The sequence below is a fragment of the Cariama cristata genome, unplaced genomic scaffold (assembly GCF_000690535.1).
Source record: "Cariama cristata isolate BGI_N322 unplaced genomic scaffold, ASM69053v1 scaffold10756, whole genome shotgun sequence".
NCBI lineage: Eukaryota > Metazoa > Chordata > Aves > Cariamiformes > Cariamidae > Cariama > Cariama cristata.
In genome coordinates, this window is record NW_009622660.1 from 7,717 (window position 1) to 27,638 (window position 19,922).

The 19,922-nt window shown below is 43.2% G+C and overlaps 1 pseudogene; it reads right to left on the reverse strand.

Moving 5' to 3' along the window:
- The window catches only part of LOC104163408, a 31,436-nt pseudogene that overhangs the window by 3,407 nt on the left and 8,107 nt on the right, over positions 1 to 19,922 (reverse strand).

Below are 19,922 nucleotides of genomic sequence, written 5' to 3' on the forward strand. Positions count from 1 at the left end.
CCATGTAAATGTGCCATTGTGTTCCACAAGTTCTGTGCTATGTTGCTTTTGTATAACAAATAAGTTTAAAACACCAAATTTGGTATGGAGATAGCTGTTCACCTGCTAAAAATGTATCCTTTTATTATCAGTCAATTGGAAGTGAATGTATTGGTTCCATTTTTTAACCTATTTGAATGAAAGCCACATTTACGACTCAGTTTTTATAACTGATGTCCCATAATTGCGGCTGAGAAATGCTTCTTATATTATCAGTCCTTTCCAGAAGTTATATTCTCCTTGCAAATGTTAGCATGTGTGGTCCTTACGGAAAAGAACTGCAGACTGTAATGGTGAATGTTTAAGTAGCTTCTTAAATCTATGCGCAAAATGAAATGGCAGGTATGTTATTTCATACTGCAAGCTGTAACACAAGGATGCTTAAAATTTCACTAAAATGGATCTTGCTGTGGGCTACAGTCTATGGAAGAAATCCGAGCACCATGGAAACAACTAGTAAAACTATCGTTTCAATGGCAGCAGAATTTTATGCTGTCCCTCTTAAGGTGGGTTTTTCAAAAGTGCTCAGCACTGTCTTAATTCTTCCACCAAATTTGGTAAAAGTCTTTTCATAGGCCTTGCTAGGAGCAAAACTCGGCCAAGATGGTGCTCTTTAAAAAATCCTGCTATCAGCGTAATATCTCTAAAGACTGAGCTTTTCATGTGCTGTAGAGTTACCAGACCTATCTTACAGACCACCGTTACATTTATCCATTATTGGCCTAATCCTGCCGCCCTTACCCACAGTTAAGATGCAACGTTAAACCACATGCACTCAACTCTCTGACAAGGTAGCTGTTGCATAAATAGTTCTACTTTCTTTGTACACGGACATTGAGTTCATTATGTCTTCTCCATGGCCTCTGCCTGCTCCAGGAGTTTGCGAGAGTACTTGCTGCCCCCCAGGCCGGTCTGCGCTTCTTCCAGCTCTGACTGTAGCAGGCAGAGGTGGCATGTACTGCTCCTGTGGCTCCTTGTGCTGGCGAGCATCCTCAACCGTTTGGATCCGAAAGTCTTGAAAGCAGATGAAAGATTAATGTAAATAATGAAGGGAGAGAAAGCTGAAGGATGTAGGAGGTCTCTCTGCAAAGCTGTTCTTTCAGGTGATGCCAGATTTTAAAAAGGAAAAAAAAAGCAAAACCCAAAACCAAACCCCACAAAAAAATCCCAATGCTGGATCCCAGTATCGTGTACGCCTGTTTTATGTCGTCGTAGCCATGCTGACTTGAAGAGAGTTACTTCTGACTAAGACTGATGTAACTGAGGACAAGTTAGGTTTGAGTGTGTGTGGATACATATACACACACGTATACAGAGAAAGATTCTTTGTTGTTCCTCTAAGTTACTAAAACTGGATTTTTGGCAGCAGTTGTATCACTTTATTCCAACAAAGAGCCTAGCCTTTTACTAATTTACTTAGGGTTATTTTAGAAATGAAGAGCCAAAGGAAGCTCCTTAGTTCTACATCTCTGTTAGTTTCTAGTCGATTTCTTTGTTATCCTGTTCAGACAGCAATTACAACTTCTCTTAAAAGCAGAACTTTTTTGTTTTAATTACATATGAATAGTTCTTTGGGCTTCTAGTTTGACAAAAGCTGATAGTGATGCTTGTGTTCTGTAAGGTTTGTTGGAACTACTGCAGATTGAAATTGGTATGAGTGGGAGAACCATGGCTTCTCAATATAGATTCTTAGTTTATTCAAGGTGTCTCTGTAAACGAGAGTACATAATCTACTGCTTTGTTACTTAAGCTGTAAGACAGAACTGCTATGCTTTTCCATCCAGGGACCTGCTTCCACCCTCTCCAGTTTATCTTGATGTGCTGTTGCAGTTTATTCAGTGTCCTGACAAGCTCACTGTTGTTCCTGTTGGCATAGTCCAGTTGCATTTCTATGCTGATCAGGTCAGTGTCCATCTTCTTGAGCCTGAGAGCTTCAGCACTCCGCTTCAGTCTCCAGACTCGCCTGCAGAGACCTAGTTGCATGCTGGTGATTATTTCTGCAGGGTCCAGTGAAGCATATGGTACAGCATTCTGTTATGTTGAGTCTGATCCAGCCTTTGTATCAAATTATTGCCTACCAAGTAATAAAAATACAGTAACTTTTCAAACCTATTTAAAACTGAGATACCAGAATTTTGCACCAAGCCATTCATGAATACATTCTTTTAAAACATAGGGCTAAGAGAGCTTTCAAGAGGTCATCTTAAAAAAACTACTGCCTAAAGTCTGGATCGCCTCCTGTTAAACCAGCCCCACTAGAGCATGTGTGACCAGGCTGCACTTGACTTCCAATAATGGAGACTAAAGCCTCCAGACAATCTGGTATGAGGAGTAATTCCTCTTAATGATTCTAAAACTTTCCTAGTGTCTAACTTAAAACCTCCATCCTGCAGCCTTTGCCTGTGGCTTAATGTCATCATCGCTATACCCGCTTGTTTCAAATTCTTCCTTCTCGTGTTCTGTCAGTGTCAGCTTCAACCTGAGCCACTTTGAGCTGACTGCAAATCAGTTTACTTTCTTCAGCCTGCAAGGAAAGGTCAACAGATGGATGAGTAAATGCTCTTTGGGGTTATACATACAAAATCCATCTGATGGAATGTGGGCAGCAGGCACCAGGCTGGCATGCAGCGATCACATCTGTAGCATTGGTACCTCTGGGGCAGACTGCTTCCTCCAGTGCCACCTGCAGTTCATCCTTCTCAATCTCCAGTCTCTGTCGTTTGCAGTTTATGAATGCTCTTCCCTCCCTCCCCCAGCTGATTGATTAGATCCTTAATTTCCTCTAGGGAGGAAACAGATATTTCATGTGATAGGTTTATTTCAGGACTATGAACTTTACCAAGTGCACCAGACAGATTCTTTGAATGGAAATGGCATGAAGTGGTTCCAGTCACTTTGTATCAGCTGCCCTTTTCTTTTGTTGCTAAATATTATCCTGGATTTCTGAATGAGCCCTGCTAGCTGCTTGTGTTCATGGAGGTAGAAGAAAGGAGGCCATTAAATCAAGAGAATTTTTTCCCTGTTTTTGTCCAGCTTTCGCCTCTTCCCCTTTCAGACGGTTGCTTTTACAGAATGAAAAGAGGACACCACATCGTCTCTCTGCAGCACAGTGAGGCTCTCTGCCAGCCGATGTAGGCCAGAGCAAAGGGTTGGGGGAGATAGCCCAGAAAACACTGGGACTGTGCCAGAGAGTCCATCACTGTTTTCTGTTGGCTGCAAGGGCAGCAGATTGTAGCATCTTCTAAATATTTACAGTGTCATCTTTCAGCCTCCTGTAAGAGAGAAATTTTTGCAATTTACAGAAGTGGATTTTTTTTAAAAAGGAAAAAAAAAAGAGCCAAGGCAGCTGGTCTCCCTGTACAGCCAGTGAGGGAGAAGTGATGCAAGGAGGGAGACTCTGAGCAGGAGTTTAACTGTCATTGCTCTGAACTGATTCCTGGAGGTGCCTAATCCTCCCCACTGAGCTTAAAGGGAATGTCATCTTCGCAGGGTAAAGCTGGCCATTGTTACTAGTCCCCTAAGTGAATTGCTCAGAATCAGAGAGTGCTGGTAGCCAGAACTGGGATGGCAGCCTGTGTCTTACTGAAGCCTAACACTGTAACCAGTCCTTTATTCCATTATGTGGAGCTCTAGTGATGATAATGTGGCCCAACATGGAGTGATGACCTCCTAGCATAAGTGAGTACAACCAAACTGCCCTTGTGATTGTGCTTTGAGGGCTCAGAAGGGACCTCAATCCTGAATGTTACTACCAGAGTTGGCTCCCTGGAAGCAGTACACTGGTGCTGATTACAGTCTTGGGTGATCTGGTAGGGGTGGGGTGTGTGTGTGCATGCAGATTCTGTCCCAAGAGCGGAATCTAACCTGTGACTTTAAGTGCATCAACTGTATGTCCCCAGAGAGTGAAATGCTAGAAATGAGAAAAGTTGAATTGGTGCTGGAAGATTCCACAAGAGATCATTCATTAGGAATCAAGGGGCTTATGAATTGCATAGTTTTTTGACATCAAACCAGTACTTACCCTGAAGGGCCTTGTTCCCTGTATTCATAGATTTCAGGTACTCAAAGGATTCTTCATAGGCAATCTTAAGCTCAAAATTTTCAGTTGTACATTCCGTCTGGAAACTATCTCCTTCTACCTGCAGCTCTCTGCATTTTTTTGTTGCCGTTCTGCTAGCATCTTATCAAAGACTCTCTGCTTCTTGTCCAGGGCAGTACAAGCAGCATTGGCCCGGAAAGATAAAGCCCAGCATTCACTGGACACAAGTTGTCTTTACACTTCACTTCGCTGCGTGTCCTGCCAGCTAGTCACAGTTAAATTGGCAGCCATTCTAATGACTGGCAGAGTTTCTCTTGACTCTGAATGGATGATTAAAATGTTTACGAGGCTTTCTTTCCTCACCATTAGGAATTTAACAAGATCACCCAGTTCCCATCAGTGTGATAGTCTTCCTTGCTCCTGCGGTTATAATGATGCTGCTGTGGAGCAAATGTTTTCCACTTCAGATATTCCTCGTGCAGATGTGCTGCTAGTAATTGCCTGGGTTGATTAGTGTGACTCTTTTTATTTCAAAGACGATTCAGTTACAAACAAGATGTTATTCAAGACTATTTTAGAGTCTGTTTAACTGCTTGTCATGAAGGGAAAGAATAAAGGTACGTTTTTCTTTCCTAGGAGCTTTTAATCACAATATTCTACATATCCTTATGATCTGCACATGTGTTCAGATACCATGGTGACAAGCGCACCACAGGAACCACAGAATAAAGAACTGCTTCATTAAAGAAAGTGATGGTGAAACATTTTTTTTTTTTCAGCCCAGTAATGTAATGTGGGATTTTCAGCTCTTGAGACCTGTTCTAAAGCTGACTGCAGTCATTGGCAGATACCCAAGGACTTCAGTGGATTTGGAGCAGCCTTTGTGCCTATTTTAAGTAACATTTTTATTCAGATGTCCCACAGTTGCACTACTATTCATGCTCTTACACTAACACTAGCAAGAGTAGAAATACTAATTTAATGAAGGAGCGGTCATTGCTAGTGTTTAAGCTGCATGTTGTTTATATCTGCTTTGAGTATGGTAGTTAATAACCAGTGGCCAAGCCACTGGTACTGCAATGCTGAAAAGTTCAAAGCAGGATGTCATTATCCTTAAAAAGAAGATGAATACCTTGCCTTTGCAGTAAAGGAGGGCTTTTGCTTTATCTGTACTCTTGTTTCTAGAAGTGAGCTAATGAGCTTATGAGAAGCATGCTGTGTGCTCCTAGGAATTAGCTGCGGCTCTCATCTGGGTTTTCTCTTGATGTGATAAGTCTTAGCCTTGCTTCTCATGGCCATACATATTACTTGACGATTAATAGGGAAATCTTAAAATATTAAGAAATAAGGGACCAGTGCAAAGCTGACCTGAGTTAACAGAAAGACTCCCAGGGCTTCGAGTACCAGGTCTTCGATCTTGCTCGTCAGGCTTGTGCTGAATGGCTGGATTTCTTGCCTTCTCAAGGTCAACAGTGAGGTCCTCCGTTTTGTTCTGAAGCCCCTGCTTAGTGTTCTCTATGTTGGCAACCCAGGCTTGGACTGATTCAGCTGTCTCCTCTGCTTTTTGGAGCCTCACAGCCAACTTTGTCCTGAGGGAAGGAGGGCAGAAATATCCTGGTGAGTAGTTCATGGAGTGAGGAATGGTAGGAATCAGCAGCCCTTATCTCCTAGAGCACCATCACAGTTTTCACCAGTGAAAAGGTGAAATCCTGGCAGCAGTTTCAGAAGAGGGACTGTAAAACCATGACGAGGATGTGGCTGGTTCTTCCCCTCCACTGGTAGATATGGCACATGGGGCTGCAGCTCAGGTCTTTGTTGCTGGATTGTTACCTGGTGATAGACACTTCCACTTCCATTCAGGTAGGATATTGTCTAAGAGCAAAGTACCCTTCCTTGTGAATATCCCTGCGTCTCAGTACAAACTCATGCAGAGATGTAGTAGCTTATTCTATTTGTCTCAACTTGTTCAGGCGCACAGTGAAACCCTCCAGATGCCTTAACTCTTGTTGCTATTATGTGAAAGCACCTTTATGTTACCTCTGTTAGGGAGACTGCTATAAAGATTGGCTAAACTTCTAGCCTGTGATGCCAGATCTCACGTTCTAGGGACCACATTCTAAGGAGTTCAGTCTGGTTTGGTGCTTGCTTTATTCTTAGGAGATGCTAGTGACTTTGGTAGGGCTGCTGGAAGAGTAAAGTCTTTGTTGGAATAAAGAAAGGCTATCCAAATTCAAGCCTTTATCAGAAAGGATCAGTGTTGGTTTTCTGTTGTCAGTGTGCAAGTGTTAGGTCTCAGTTGTCTCTGTTTATTATTGCAAGTATTATTTTCTTTTTCTTGGCTGGAGCCCTTTGCTTTCTGTCTTACCAAATTGAATCCTAACAGATCACATCTATAAGCTGTGACCCAGCAGGCAAACTAAATAATGAGGCTGCTCTAAGTCCCATCCCAGACTCCCTGAAAGCTGAGTGCTCACTTGGTTTCTTCCAGCTCTTTGGTTCTTTCAGTGGCATCAGTTCTGTATCTCTAGATTTTGACTTCAGTATTGAGTTTGGAGACCAGGCAGCGCAGTTCAGCTATGCTCTCCTCCTCTTCCTCCAACTACTCTTTCATCGGGTGCAAATCATGCTTGGTGTTGGCCAGGCTCACTACAGCAGCAGCGCAGGACTAGAGGTAGCACAGCCATTACTATGTGTCTGTCCTTTTGGAAGTATGAGCACACTGAACTCTCTCCCCAGAACTGGAGTGCTCCACTTGAACAGCTCAGGTCTGGACCAGCTAGAAACATCTCAGGCTCCAAAGTATCTTCCTGTTCAGGAGCCAAGTTTCTGTTCTCTGTACCTGTGTTTTGCCATACTGCAGTGAATTGAATTGAGCTCATACAACTGAAAATGGAACTTGGCTTGTCACCGTCACTGTTTTCTCTCAAACAGTGCTTCAAAGGAATTATGACAGTAAACCCATTTGGTGATTGTTCTGAACACAGAGAGAATTCTTGCCAGACTTTTGATACACAGGTGCAGCACTAGAATTACTCTTTGGAGATAAGCAAAAATTTCCAAGACAGATGTGTCAGAGCTGAAATACTGGTATCTTTTGAGCTGAACTTGTGTGATCTATGCAAATAAACTGCAGTATGATCCACTGTGGACAGTGGACTGAGAATCAAGAGGTGTGCGTTCTGCTCTTTGCTGCTGACTCATGGGAGATTCTGTATCTTATTTTCATATCCATACAAGGCTCATGTCCTGCACATGGCCTCCAAGATCAGCTGGTAACAAGCCCAGAGATTAATTTGGATGAGAAAATTTTCCTTTGTGAGAGCTAACACAAAAGATTTGTTACTCTGAAGTGGACAGCGTGCAAAAGAGCAGGCACTGCATGTCCCATGACAGCAGCAACAGGCAGTTGGCACTGGGTGTTCCCCAGTACCTTTGACTCTTCATCCAGCTGCATCTGGAAGTCATCTGCTTGCAAGGTGAGAGAAATCTTTATGCAGGCAATCTGGTTAAGCCTGCTCTGAGCTTCCTCGTGCTCACAACTCAGCTGGCTGGTTTTGACTGTGGGAAAACTGCATAAAGAAGCAGGAGGGGAACTAATTGAATCGAACTGGAGAGAAAGAGAAGTAAAGGCTAGAAGGATTGGACAGATTTGCTAGAGGAGACAGGGCAGGGCTGCCAGAGCCGGATGAAATGTAGGGGAAGAGGAGGATCAGAGGGAGGTAACATTACACAAAGCTGTCAAGGAATTTACCTTGGAGCCTCATGGCATTAATTTCAGCTTGGCTCTTCTCCCTATCAGCCAGCCGGGCATTGGCTTCAGAGAGGTTATCTTCCAGCCTGTGAATATGAGCATCTGTGCTCAGCTGTAAAAGAGAAGTCAGTCATATGATGCTGAGTAAGGCCTGAAGGGCTAAACTATCCTCCCTCTCTTGCAAACTGAGTTTATTCCAGTTGGTTGTAATTACAATGGGATGGCTGTAATAGCCAGGGGGAGTGCAGAGTGTCCTGACCTTTAGTGAGGGGGATGCCCACTCCATCAGCCAGGACGGGCAGTGTTCAGCACCACCTGCAAACAGCTGCTTTCGGGTATCAGCTACCGCTGCGGAGGGTTGAATTCTGCCTTGTACTGATGGCTGCATCCGTGGCTCCATTGGTGGTTTGTTGAGGAATTCCCTGCCTGCCTCTCACTTTGGATTTCCGCAGAGACTCCATGCTTGTGCTGAGGTCATCCATCTCTGTTTTCGTGACCTGTTTGTCTGTCTCCAACTTCACTTTCACTCTGGGGCTTCTCCATGAGCTCTGCTGTCTCAGCCATGGTAACCATGGGCTTCCTGCGCAGGGTAGAGCCCATGGCCTTTCTCTGCAGGGCTGTCTTCTCCAGCTCAAGGAGCAGCTTCACCCACCCAGCTTCCTGCTTGCAATTCTCTTAGATCCAAGCGGGGGCCAAGTACGTGTTGTTGGCTGGCATCTGGCAGCCCTGGAGTCTCGGTAAGGCCCTCAAGGATGCTTTATAAGAAAGGCTTCTAGAAGCCTTTTATTTAGCTCTAATAGTCTCTTTATTTGGGACAAATCCCATCTTTGGTATTAATCCATTAGAAAGTCAGTGGCTGGTATCTTCCAGAAAGATTAACCATCTCTAGGACTCCTTACTAAAGCTCAGAGTAATTCACTGGACCGCAGGCCATCTATCTTCCTTGCAAAACAACAGAAAATACATCTAACAGTTCTACTGCCTCTTTTTTTTTTACTGCGTGCTTCTGAATTAGCAACTTTCTAATGAATCTCTGATCACCTTCCACCCAACTCTATAGGAATAGCAAAGCTCACAGTGAATTTCATGGAGTCTTGGTGCTTTACTACTTCCAAGGTCCACAGTGTGAGGGGAAGGTTGGGTAAGGACTGCAGGATCTGGCCTGCTTATGAGCTCAGAGAAGCTGCTGAAGAAACTTCTCCTTTGGAGAGTCCTGGTGATGTTTCTCTTTGAGGAGAGACGAGATGCTCAGATGCTGGAAAGGTGTCTGACCTGAGCAGCTGTTGCAACACTAGCTTCTTCCAGGCAATCTTCCTTGCTTCTCCACCTAGTGTGAAAGTGGGGAAGTATATTTATATACATTTAGAAGCATAACCATTTTGAAAAGAACTGTAGCAAGTGTGAGGCATAATCAGAGAGAGAACAAGAATTCTCAAATGCTATGCCCTGCTTTAACTGACACTGCTGCTTTTTCTGTCACTGGACAAGTTCCTTTACCTCTGTTTTCCCACCTGTGCAAGGTGTCTAACAACACTGACCTATCTTCTGGTATGGTTGAGAATTAATTAGCTAGCATTTTTAAAGTGAATTGAAATGGAAATGTTACTTTTTATTGATGCTGTCAATTTGTATTAGTTATTAGAATGTGTTCAGAGCTTTCTATTAAAATAAAACCTTTTTGAGACTAAATTATCTTCAGGCTTTTTCCATTGTTAATGAATCTGATTATATATTTAACAACCACATCCTGGCAATTTACATAAGATTTATTAGAGTAGATCCATCTATTGCTTCAGAACTGTAAAAAGTGGTGGAGTGATTTGAAAGCTGAAGCACAGGACAGAGAAATGCCTGTTTTCCGTGACCTGCTAGTCTCTTCCTCTGTGGAGGACTACCCTGTCAGTAACTGGCTTCTTCAGAAGTTCCTATGAAAGGAGTAGCGTGTGCGATTTATAATGGTGAGTTTGCATAGGCTAAAACTGGAGTTCAAGATTGCTGTCCATCGTATTACTCTTTCATGAGGAATTTTGGTTTTTAATTAGTAGTTTAATGTCATCAGGTCTTTTCAGAGGTGTAATAACTCCCCTGAGGAGTTTTTTTTTTCTCTTTAGATACTGTCACCTGTGTTCTTATAGCATGCTCAGCTTCCAGGTTTTCTTCCAGCTCTTCAATATACAGGCCTGGAGGACTCACACAAGCACAGTGTCTGTAAGCAAGAGATGTGAGAGGAATTTGTGGAAATACAAACAAGACTCTTAATTTCATCACTCCCTTTTCTATATGTTTATCAGCTCTACTTTCCTGGAAGAGATCTACAACTGGGAATACTGAGCCAATAAAGCAGGAAAGACCTGGCCATGTGTCTCAGTAGACAACTGATGTTATCTGTAGCATGGTTAGCTTCCTGTATCATGTTGGGATTTGGCCTTCAGGAATGTAATCAAGCTATTTTGGTTAATTGACGGAAATCGCAGAATCAATTTGGTTGGAAGAGACCTCTGGGATCATCAAGTCCAACCTTTACCCTGTCACCACCATGTCAACTAGACCATGGCATGAAGTGCCACGTCCAGTCTTTTCTTAAAGACTTCCAGGGATGGTGACTCCACCACCTCCCTGGGCAGCCCATTCCAATGCCTAACAACCACTTCTGTGAAGAAATGCCTCCTCATTTCTAACCTGAACTTCCCCTGGCGCAGTTTCAGACTATGCCCTCTTGTCCTGTCACCAGTTGCCTGGGAGAAGAACCTGACTCCCACTTTGGTACAACCTCCTTTCAGGTCATTGCAGAGAGCAATCAGGTCTCCCCTCAGCCTCCTCTTCTCCAGGCTAAACAATCCCAGCTCCCTCAGCCGCTCCTCATAAGATTTAATAGAGGCTTGTTCATAGAAATAGCTGCAACCTTGGTTTGTGGGTCATGTTTTGGTGGAAATGCTGAATTATTAGTTAAATATTTGGGCACTGAAATACATTGGGTGAAAGAAATATTTGAATTCAGAATGATAACAGTGTGCATCGTGTCAGCTGTGGCCTCATTTCTGGCTTTATTTACCACCTTTCCTTCCATAGTGAGAAGGAGAGTGCCTTGCGGGAGCCTTTGGCATTAATATGGATGAAAAGGTCTATCAGCTGTCTCTGCTGGCTGCCTGCAAGCAGAAGAGGAGATCCCTGCAGCAAATCACCTTTCTTCTGTCCATAGCAGCATGGCAAGAGATCTTGCAGTGAACATACAGTTCCCCAGACTTCAAAGAATGTGGAGTTTAGAGTGAGTAGATAATACACAAAACAAGCTGGATCTTAGAGCTAGCTGAACTATTGATTTACTGGAAGCTCTAAAAAGGCAAATGTTTCCAAGCTGAGAGGTTTCACAAGCTCATAGAGAAGTAGTCAGAAGCTGCTGTAGAAAAAAAGTCAAAATCTATGTGGGGAAAAATAAGTACCAGATCTCAGCTGGTTCTGTTATTTAAGGCTTTAAAGAGTGATAGGCTCCAGACTCTTTTTTAACAGGGTAGGTTTAAAAGGTCTGTATTAATCTTTTATGCCAACTCAGTCCTATCAAAAAGACAAAGCTGTGCAAGCAGGCTACTGTGGGGTAAGAAAAGGTAGGATGTTACAGCAAGCGAGTTAAGCTAAATAAGTGTTTCTACTCTGTAATGAAGAGGTTAATCTTTGTTCAAAGTGGGTTTAGATCTAGTGTCCTGTCTCCTTAGTGGGACTGGCTGGGCACTTAAGTCCCTTTTTCCTTTGTTGAAGCTCCTCCTTACCCCATCATGAACTGGTCTGCAAGGAAAGGTACAGGCACCCCAGGAAGTTGAGTTGTCTGTTTGCAGCCCTGAAAGACTAACACCAGCCCCTAATTTTTCTTCTGTCACCCAGTGGCCTTGCTCTGAAGCACAAGTGTCTTGTTCTCCCTGTGAAGCACTGTGTTAGAATTCGAATTAGCAAATCTTGCCAGTATTTATTAATGATTGTACACATTGCCTTAGCTACTTAGCTCTTTAACTGGGTAAATTAGTGGTTTGGATAACATAGAGTTGGATATTTGTGTTCTGGGAAGTTAATTTCTAAGGGGAGGTTTGTCAGAGAAGTGCTGGCAGACCCATCACTAAAGTAGTCAATAGTAACACTAAAATAAAGTTCTAATTTGTGATAATATTTTGCATTTCTAAAACAGTTTTTATCTGAGGATCGTAAGGCCTTACATAAACATGAATCATTTAAGCCTCATAACTTCCCGGTGATTATACACATTTTATATGTGGGTGAGTGTGGAAGATGAATTACAAATATCAGACAATGAGTCAGAGGGAGACTTGGGAAACAAAATCCTGTATTTCTGATTCTCCTTGCCTGGACTACTGAACTGTACTTCTGCTTGTCATTAGGTTAATACTGAAGAGATCAGGGTATGACTACGGATTTTCCCAGTGACTTTATGATCAAGTGACTTTTCAGGTGTAGCTGATGCTGTCAGAGCTATGATGTAGCACAACTGCACCCAGCAGGATCCTGTACCCTGGGAAATTCTGTTACAGTTGACACTTCCTTAGAACATCTTCCAAGTTTGGCTCATTTCATCTCATTGAGGTTAGCAACCGTCATTTTCAGGTCTGCTTTATGATGAACCTTTTTCACCTTGGCATAGATCTTCTTTTCTTGTTCCCAGTAGTCCTCCGGCTAGTTGAAAAAAGTGGAATAGGTGTGAAAAAGTACTCTCTAACAAACATAGAAGTGGTGTTTATCAGAAGGGCCCAAGATGTCAAAAACAGACCAAAAAGGGCCACCTAAAATATAGACCATAGCAACTGCACCTCACCTCATGCATCTGAGTGGTAGGTTTGCTGCTGTTCTTGGTCAGGTTGTTCACCTTGTTCTCCTTACCTTGCAGTTTTCTAGGAAAGGAGAGACCAAGACTAGTGCACAGAGTTGAGTGAGAAACCAACTACCCTGCCCTGGCAACAGGCTGAAAACCCAAAGAATAGATTCATCTGAGGTGCTTCCTGAAAGCAGTATGCGCTCTGTGTGTGTGTTTTCAATAGGCCCACAGGAACTCGGTCCAGCGTTGACTCTTACAGAAGAATCCTGCTTGCCCTCAGCAATTCACATAGCTCTTTTGGGCAGTGGCACAAATTGGCAACACTTCACTGTGCTGCCAGGAGTTAATACCTAGAAAAACACAGCCCCCTTCCTGTTTGTGAAGCACACTGTAGTCTTGCAGTATTTAAGCAAGCAGACAATGGGTTGGTTTTGTGGTTTTTTCCCTTTCCCCAGATTGGGAGAATGAGAATGGGAGAGAGCAAATCAAAATGGAGCAGTTATTTCTGCCTGATGAACTTCCTCCAAAGCCCTCTTCTCTTTTTGGAATGTAGTGACTGATTCTAAGCAGAGAGATCTGAAGTCAGCGTTCGAACTCTGTGGTCTAATGCCTGCGGACAGGAAAGGGAACATCACACAGGTTTTGTGGATCACACAAGCCGTTAGCATCAGGACAAAATGTTACTGGAAACTTGTATTTCTTTAGAAGGAATCTGAGATTCAGTTAATAAATTCTGAGACATAGGAGGCATCTACGAGTTTAACATCCTGTGGATGTTAACACTGACTTCAGAAGAAGCAGCAGCCAGCCACATGGCTGCTACAGTACAGATTTAAAACTTCTCCAATTACATTAAATAAAAAACAGTTCAGGTGCAGGAGAGGGAGAAGTATTCCCCAAGGCTAGGTGGAAAGGAGTACATTGCTGTGGAAGGGGGCATTTTATAAGTAGAGGCCTACCAGCATTGCCATATAATAGTGGGTATAGTTAATAAAGAATGTAGGGGAGATGCAGATGTCTTTATGTCAAGGGATGCCTAGAAATTGCTGTGAAATGAGTATTACTATGAGGTAGAAGGATGAAGTGTAGAATTAAATCCATCCCAGGTTATATGAGATGCTGGAAGACAATATAAGAAACTGTGGGGGAGATCAGCTCAGTGAATCTGAGCATCTCAAAGGGTGCTCTGACTGGAGGAGCTGTTATGGTTGTCGGGGTTTGTTTCCCTGAAAAATAAGGCAGATAAAACCTCTCTGTCATGCTTCGTACCTGCTTTTCCTTCTCAGTTTTAGCTAAGGTAGCCTCCAGCCCTTCCAAGTCACATTTCAGATCGCTGAGCTAATCTTCCAGCATCTACTTGCTGGCACTCATGTCAGCTCCTTCCTATCCAGGATCTGGCTCAGCAGGTCCATCTTTGATTTCATCATTTGGGCCAGGCACTCCTCAGCATCCAACAAGTTCTCTTGTTCCTCAAGAAGGGGTGGGAATCCAGTGTTCATCCTGTGAAAGGCTGCTACAACTCCTACCTGTTACGGCAACAAACTTCCACTTGCAAGAAATGCAAGATTTCACCTCTTCTGCAGAGTTTATTAAGATTCCTTTAACATACGTGTTGTTATAGCTAATCTGAATCTCCATGGCTCAGGCCATAGCTTCTTAAAGTTAAGCATCAAAAAATCTGTCTGTTTGTACACACATAGGTCTCAAAGAAGAGTTTACATTTAAAAAAGATGCCACCCTTACTTGTTGTAGATCACGCTGAGCATCCATGGTTGACCAGGAGGGGAACTCGGGACTTGTGACCACAGCTCCTTTGCTTTAGCCACGAGGGCTTTCAGTCCCCTCTGTTTCCTAAGGACTTAACTTGAAGATACAGTCAAGGCTGTCTGTGAATTTCTTGCCTCATCCCCATATGCTCTTTATTCATTCCATAATCAGAAAAGGAGCCTCTTATGAGTCATTTGAGAAAGCTGGTGCCCTGCCTAAATGAATACTAAACTGTTAACCATCCCCTATTGATAACACTCAGCCTGCAGTTGGATGGGGAGGTCATTCTCCTGGCTGAGGGTGGCTGTCTGTTCTTTTGCGTGTTCTGTGAGCTCCCGAGTCTTTGACATGATGTTTCTCACATCCAATTCCTTCAGTTACATTTCTTCCTCCTGTTGGGTCACATTCAGCAACAACTTCACCTGGAAAGTAAGGAGTTCAAGCAATGAGGTTCCCAAAACAAGCCTTTTCTATTATAATGGCTCTGAAAGCCCTGAGGTGGTCGTTTTATTATCAGATCCCAGTATTTTTTGCATACCAGTGGGAGGCCTGGCGTTTCCTGAAATGCCTGTTTAGTGCAGGGGGTTTCATATCTATAGTGTGAGTAATACAACTCCTAGATAAGGTTGTTATGGTGCACAGTAGCAGATCTGCATGCCAGCATAGAAATCAAGACTGTATTCCAGATTTTGAACTGGTATAAATGCAGAATGATTCTTACAATGATCTGGATGCATACCAGTCCAAATGGGACCAGAACCCTTTGAAAGCTCTTTCTTTCTAAGACTATGGAAGTTAGTTTGGATTGCAGTGGAGTTGGGAAGCTGTGCTCCCAGGTAAAAAGGCAGAGTTTGTTTCACTTATATGTGGAAAATTGGCTTTAATATAGTTTTGTTTCACTCAAGCTTGAGTATCTTAGTCAACACTTTCTTTCCTCTCTTACCAGAAAACCAACGGAATTATCCATCCTGGGACTAACTGAGGAGAGTCTGAGCTGGAACTGCCCCTTCATGATCACAATGTGGCCCTGCCTAAGAGAAGTGAACCAGGCAGCTTTGTTTCAGCTTTTAAATGTTAATGAATAGTGAAATCTTGTATTCCTATGCTCATAACCTCACCAGTTCTCTCTATGCTGTTTTGAGAAGTGGGAAGTCCAGGTCTCAAATTTCTAAGACACTCTCTTTCCACTCCCTGGAGGTAGCAGGCTTAGACTCAGATTTCAATACTTTCTCCCTTTACTAACTTTTCTGGCCTTGATTTGGAAAGAAATCGTTCAGGCCCCTTGCCCTATTAATAATTAACAAGAAAGTCACTAGCTTTCTCAGTGTCTTTACTGAAGTGAACATGGCTGTTATTTTTTTCTCCCAGCCCTTATCTTCCCTGCCCAGGCATCCCAAGGTTCTCAGTGCCTGTAATTGCCACTGTTTAATTCTGCAGAACAGGACAACTTCAGAGTATTTTCCTCACCCTAATGTACAATTTCCACCCTCCCCAGAAAAGCAGCTGCAGAAACTTCTGGACATTCCTCTGATTTGCCATCAGGCCTAGCCTGTAGCAAACAGAACATGTGGGGCTTAGAAACAGCTCTGTTTCCAGGCAGTGCATGTAGGGGGACTCAAAGTGTCCACGCTCAATTGTACACAGCACAGTGCTGGAGTCAATATGTAGTCTCGGTCGAATGGGGTAGGCCTCAATGCCCCACAATTTTTTGGCATGCAAGAAGAGTCGTAGCAGTTTGCTGTCATAGGAAAAAGGGTAACAGAATTGAATTTGTTTAAAAAAATGCTACTGTGGATGTAGAAATTGACGCTTTCATGCACTAGAAGAAACAAACGCTGCTGGAAAGACAGGAATAAAAATATACAAATAAACTGGAAGCTAGTTGAAAGGGTGTTTTTTTGCCTCCCATCTTTCCTCTCATCTATTCTGCAGCCACAGATGCCATAGGCAGTGACAGAAAAAGGGCACAGATCAAAACAAAAACCTTGTGAGTCATGAACGTATGTATTGTGATTGAGTTCCAGGAGACTCACAGCATCACCATGTGAGTTAGGGTTTCTTGACAGGGATAATGCTCACTACCAAATTACAGAGATCCTCCAGCTGTTGGTCTTTGGAGTGGAAGCACAGGAGGCAATGGAGCTACCCCCCTGTCTAGCTGCAATGTCGTTCTACTGCATGAAGCCATGTGGAAAAAGGAGGAAAGCTTTATTGCTTTGCTGTGTACTGGGATGTAGAACTTGGAAGTCCCAGTTTCATTTCATGGTTCTTGCTAGTAAATCAGTTACATTAGCGATTGGTTTCTAATGCCACCTTGGATTCACAGAATAGTTTCCAAGTTTTTTCCCCAAGGATACCTTCTTTCCAGCATTTTTCTGTACTCAATCCTCATCAGCATCCATGAGCACAACCTTGCAGCATGGTCATGATTTTTGCCAGAGGTTTGTCTCATCCTCCAGTGCGGCCAGGATACCAGCACAGAAAAGTATGTCGGAAGACAGGAGACTGTTAGAACCTGGAGTTCCAGGTCACCTTCGGGACTATGAAACTCTGGATGTGCCATGTATTAGCACTCAGAAATGAGGATATTTTACTTCTATGGTCTTTACGTACCGATTTTATCCCATTGTGATCTTGTCTGGTTCTCTACTTACATTTACAAAAAGGATGAAGTTTGGGGAGGTTATGGGAATGGAAGACTAATATTTAGGAATTGGATTCCATTCACCTTTAGCATGGATTTGCCTGGAGATCTTTAGCCTTTTCTATGCCCAAGGTGTCTAGCTATGAAAAATAACATTGGGATCATTGTAAGATCTAGCTTAGTGGCATATAGTAAAGCAGGGGTGGAAGTCTTTTCCTTGATGAAACTCAAATAGACCTTGTGCTCTCCTGTGACAGGAAACACACTAAGTAGTTTCAGCAACAACAAAAAAATAATAGTAGTAATCTTGTGGCTGTGGGCTTTAAAAGTAAGATTGAGGCAATGTCTGGCCCACTTTAACCTCCATCTATAAGTTGAAATTTAAGGATAGAATAGGCTGGAGGAGCAATGAATATTGTGTAATTATTACAAAAGTTGGGAAATGCAGATTTTAGGCTCACGCAAAGAACAGAATGCTCCCTTTTGCGTGGCTGTTACAATAGCTACTTTCATTATATTATGACAAAAAACATATGTGCAAAATTAATGATATATGCTGCTAATATTAGACAGCTACAACAGTCTCTCTCCATTTTCCTTTCTAGTCTTAAATTGGATAAACGATCAGTTAGTAGGATTTTTGCCTGACTTAAGGAGCAGTAAAGAGCAAGTGACATTTATTGCTTAGCTGAAGGTGCACTTCATTTGCATTATATTAACTGTACTGTCTGATTAAAAGTCAGGTTTGGGAGCATGTGTAAGAGAGAACACGATATGCATGAGGAAGCGGGTTGCTGTAGAAACTCTAGCTCTGTCTACACCAAAGGCATGCTGAGTCATAACTGTCATCAATTTATTTAGCTCAAATTTGGTGGGAGTGAACAGTACCTTGTTACATCCAACTCTGTACTCCTTTTCCCCCAGGTCAGTAGAGCAAAGCAGCAACTCCGATGCCTTCTTATTGTCCACAGACCCTGGAGAGATTATGCTGGGATTCAGGCTTTGGTATCTAAAATGAGAAAGACAGGTATAATGATACAAGAGCTACAGTTAGCAGCGGTGCAGAAAGGCTAATCACTGCTTAAGATCTTCTCTGGTTTAGCTTCCTAGCTCCGCAAGCATGGCACTGAAATACTGATGGTAGGGAAACTTATGGACATTTCTACCCGTCTGTGCAAAGTAGAAGTTCTTGGAGGGGGATGCAGAAGCGTTAGAAGTTGGCGTTCATACCCACTCCCTCTCTGGTTTCTCATGGACAAGGTCACTGCACAGCATGCATACCTCTGTCACCTGAAAGTGGAAGATGTGCGTTCGGTAATAGTGTTGGAATTCAAACAACATGAGTAACTACCTATTCCTAGCAGATTTGTTTGCTGTTCACTGCTTTCCGTTACTTGCCCTTCCGCTTTATTATACATCAAGGTGAAAACTTATGTTGCTCTTCCCCTCTGCAACTCACTGTTTCCGTGGTTGATCCGGCAAAAAAAGGGTTGCAGGAGGCAATGCAGCCCAATAAATAATGGTGCCAATTTGTCTAGTTCCAGATCGTGTATTTCCTAATTCCCTGTGCCCCTCTCACGAAATGAGAGGTTTATTAGACATCCTGTCTCTAGCCCTGGCACTTGGAATCGTCTCTCAGACTAACATTCCCTTGAAGGGGTACAAGGTAGTCTGTGAAGTGATGACCCAACTTCTTTCATTCCTGAATAAAGATCTGCTGTTCAGCCAGCCACAGCTTGTGCTGAAGGCACTGTGTGGTTTTGCCTGAGGGTTGCTCTGCGGTGCTGCAGACACCTACCAGACTGTTGGAATTCATTTGGAACAATGCAGTGGGTGAAATGCAGGGATATGCTCTGCAAAGCGGTCATCAGCTGGTTCTGCTACTCCTGGAATGAGACAAAGAGAAACGGAGTGAAAAAACTCGCAGGAGTTACCAAGGCTGGAGAGAGAAAACCTTCTGTATTATAAAGTTATTTGCATTTCAAGGCTGGGGGCAAAAAAAAGAGGCAAAAAACCCCACACACACCAAGGTAGGAAGTGAGCCTAGTCCTGTGTGGCCCAGAGGAACATGCTTTCCTGCATGGAAGCAACCTTGGACATGATGTGAACCTGAAACAATTTCAGGTGAATGTTGTTCCTGATTCTGGCTTGTAGTGTTCTATGACTGTTCCTTCTGGGATTACTGTCATACGAAAAGTTAACAATGAAAAGTCCCGTTCTCCCGTAGCAAGCCTAGAGGAATATCTCCATGAACTTCTAACAGCAAATGGCTTTTATTTGCTGGGTAGACCAGCCCCTAGAGACAGAAGCGTGCTACAGAGGCCAGGCAGCACACAGTAACCTCATGTAGGCTTGTGCGAAAGCCCCTGCGTGGCTGTCAGTGATCAAGAGTGGGTGAAATGGCAGCACGGGTGCGTAATAAAAGCAAACACGGATGTCTGAAAGGACTGGATTGAACTCGCCCAGAACCGTATCGGCTGGCATTCAGCTTTGGATACCATTGAAATAGTAACATGGGACTTTCCTTATAATGTATTTCCCCTTTTCATTTGTGACTTTCAAGGCAAAATACTAACAGGCTTCTTCAGACCTTTCTTGTCCTGTTTCTAGCACTCATGGCAGCTGATGTAAGTACTGTGACACCAACCTCAGCAAAGTATACCGCATCCTCCGACTGCTGGCCTGCATCTCAAGAGACTGACATGTAATTCTCTGCTCTGCCATATCCTTCCCGGGTGATCCTGCAAGTCTCTTAGAGGGGTTTCGGTTGCCTAAACATAAGTGACATTTTAGATGCATTTGTGTTATCACCAGGCACTGCTCCAGAAGAGCACAGGTCTCTTCTAAGCCCTTTGGTGTATCTTTT